We start from the raw sequence: 3,717 nt of genomic DNA, 5'->3' as shown, positions 1-3,717 counted from the left end.
CAGGAGGAACCTGAACCTCAGCCCTGGGAAAAAACTCGCCTAACAGAACATTGGCACACTCTCTCCACGTCGATAATACAGTATCACCTACGCGAAGAGAGCTAGCCATCTCATTTCGACGACCCCGACAGATCCTATAGACCTGTCCCCAAGGGTCGTCCCTATTCTCCCCCACAAATCTCCTCCACTCTTCCTCCTTCACTCTCACAAGCATCTTCTTATACTCTTTCATCCCTACGCTAAATTGATACTTGAGCTGAGACAGATTCTCCGAATTGGTCCGCCTGCCGCGTTGAAACAAACGCCTCAAGCGTCGGACAGACCTCCTCTTTGAATTTAACTCACTCGTCCACCATTTCACACCTTTCATTCTCACAGCCCTAGCTTTCCTAAACAATAAGTCATTCACACCCCAGACACATTCATATAGACGAGCAATTTGCTCGTCAACCCCCAATTCCTCAAACTCCCTAAGCGGTATATCCAATACCGCTTCCCTAACAGTATGTCCATATCGGTTCCAGTCGGTACACGAGGTACGCCATCGCCTCAATGGACTCCCCCCTTCTAGCTGCGGGGTACGGGGAGTAACCATAATTTGTATTAAATTATGGTCACTAATTCCCCAACCCCCCCTAACACTCCATTTACACTCGAACCTACCCGCTGCTGCGTCATTCATGAGCGTCACGTCAATGTCACTCACACCTCTAGGCCCCTCAAACGTATACCATACGCTTGGTTCGTTTGCTACAAGAAGGTTATTCGCCACAACCCACTCGCTCATAACCTCACCCCGAGTGTGGCTCCGATATCCAGCAGTATGCCTGGATACCTTGCTGAACCACATCGGGGAGGTAGCATTCGCGTCAAGACACACGATGGCAGGAATGCTACTCTCAAGTAGTAGCACCGCATCAATGTATCTTAAGTAGGGCTCTAGAGGCTCGTCAGACTTGCAGTACAAGCTGACGACATTCATTCTGCCGAATTCCCCCTCGACACACACACATACTCCCCACTGTGATGAGTCAACTACTACACAAGAGTAGCTTGGCTCACACACAGCTACTGCGGCCTTGACTCCAAGGTCCGTAAAGACCCTGAAGCCCCCAGGAAGGCCTCTCACCACCCCATTGGTGGAGTATGGTTCCTGGAGCAAAGCAATGCCGCAGCCCCCCTCCGACATACACGCCCCCAATTCACACATCACGGCATATGACCCCTGACAGTTCAGTTGATATAGTTCAACCATCAATGTCTAGCGTTCGCACGGGCAACAATGGCACAGTACACCGGGCAGACAGTGGACATCATTAGATGTCCGGCTGGCTTGCCCTTAAACGCACAGTTGCGACAATGCGGGGCATTGCCACAACCTGCACTCCTGTGTCCTTCTTGCCCGCACCTACGGCAGACATCCTTCTTGGCTCTGCATTCTGCCACCCTGTGATCAAACCCCATGCATCGGAAGCAGCCGGGCGTCAGTTGGTCTGGCCGTACCCGGAAGGAAAACCACTTTATGTAGCAACGACCTGCTTCCAGGAGGGCGGACATTAGCATGTCCGTTCCCTCAAGGACAACATTCGTCACCCCATCGGGGCTGACCTTCCAAGGACGGCTGATCATCCTCACGTCCTTCTCACGGCACCCAGGGCTGAACTCCTTGAGGTTCAACCGGAACAACTCTCCCATGAAATCTTCAGGGGAGATCTCCGTGTGGACCCCTTGGACCACAACCCTAGGCCCCAGCTTCCGACGTATGCTCACATCGAGCCCCACCTCGGAAAACTTGGCATTTTTCGCCAAGTTGTCCCTCTCGGCAACGGAGGGGGTGCGAATAATCGCACCTCCATCCTTCAACGGGCGCACCTCGTGCACCCTAACCCCCATGGAAGGCCCTACCTCCTTTACCACCTTCTTAATCACCTCCTTGGAAGTAGTGGGGGTTTTACCCCTCACTACGACCGACCAGGTCTCGACTGGCTTGGGCACCGGCAACGCAGGCAACACAGGCGCAGGCGCCTGAGGTGCCGGCATCGACGCTGCACCAGCCAGCGCAGCTCCAGCCGTCCTCCGAGGTGCTTCCTCCCTGGTAATCTTCGTGGCTTCTAGTTGCCCACGAAGATGGGCTATCTCCCCCACCATTTCCACAAAGAGTTCCTCGAACTCCAAGGAGTACCCCAGGAGGTCCTTAGCTAAACTCTTCGGGACGCCGTCCATGTCTATGACGGCTCCACTAAAGGCCGTCACAATGGACTTGAAGCGCCCCATAAACTGCGCCCCAACTTTCTTGCGTTCGGCGTCCCCACCGATCGCACCCAAACCTTTCAGGGAAGCACCCAATTCCCCACGGATTTCCTCCAAACGCTTCCCTGCGGGACCTAATTTTTCCCCCGTCTTCCGCCCCTTGCGCCCACTCCCAATCTTTCCGCTTTCGGAACCACCCTCGCTTCCACTCACCTTTTCAGGTACCTTCAAAGATACCTTCTCCACCGGAACCGCTGCACCTCCAGCGGTCTTCTTCTTAGAACGGGGAGGAGACCGCAAGATCACCTCCTCCTCTCCGGACGTCGTCTCGTCCATTGCCGACGATGGCACCGCCGACCCGCTTGGAAGAGAGGTGTTCGCCCTCTTCCTCAACCCTTCTGATTTGGGCATTGCCCAACTCTCCACCACTAAGGTTGCCGAGTTCGCCGTATAAAGGCCTCCCGAGCAACAACAAAAACTGGGTCCCTTTTGGGCGACGGCAACTACTGCACGGCAGGAATGAGCCCCGCACAGGTACGCACACAGCGGCTGCACCTATCGGCGAGCCAAAGCAAAGCGCGAGGGCGTAGCCCACAGTGCCAACCAAAGGTCTGGCAAAGGCCACCACCAATGCCTTGCCGGACGGAACACTGTTCCCCGAACAAGGACGGGTCGACCAAGGTGGAGCTAACGCCGAGCTCGACCGCAGGCAAAACGCAGCACGCTCTGTTCGCGGCACCTGCACAAAGTATTCAACCTTGGCGCAGTACTTAACCCACGCACAAAAGGGGACGCCCTTTTTACTGTTGCCAAATATGGCAATATAGCGGCACGACAGACCTAGTGTACGCCCGCACTGTACACCCACACCGAATGTAACGGCACGCGCCAAAAGACCACGCCAGAAATTAGCGGCACACAAAAATTGTAAACACCTTGGTATAGCGGCACTCACTTGAGCGTCCCACAATATACCAACAAGGTACACTTGTACACAAAGTACAGCCACGCGAACAGTGGCGTCACCAGCACAAACCGTAGTCACCTGAGCAATTGCTCGTAAACAATGCACCGCTATGGTACAGCTACGCACAACACACCACGCCGAAAAACAACGGCACGCCCGCAAAAGTTGTAAACAACTTGATGGAAAATTTCCAACGCTGTATCTAGCAGCACTCACAAACACGCACTCTGTGTCTATAGCACGGAGTATATTGGCACTCACTGGAGTGTCCAACAAAACTACCGTACGGCACTTAATCACTCGTAAACACTGTACAGCTACTACAAAGTAGCGTCACTCGGACAACGGCACTCACTAGCGCAATTAATTGTAAACACTGTACCGCTATGGTACAGCCACAACAATATTAGCGTCACTCGCACAACTGTAATACACCGGTTATCACACACGAATATAAACGCAAAAAGAAATCGCAAAAATCGCTAATCACCACTTAGCAC

Source organism: Anastrepha obliqua, chromosome 6 (assembly GCF_027943255.1).
Source record: "Anastrepha obliqua isolate idAnaObli1 chromosome 6, idAnaObli1_1.0, whole genome shotgun sequence".
NCBI classification, from domain to species: domain Eukaryota; kingdom Metazoa; phylum Arthropoda; class Insecta; order Diptera; family Tephritidae; genus Anastrepha; species Anastrepha obliqua.
Note: the sequence above shows the minus strand (reverse complement) of the source record.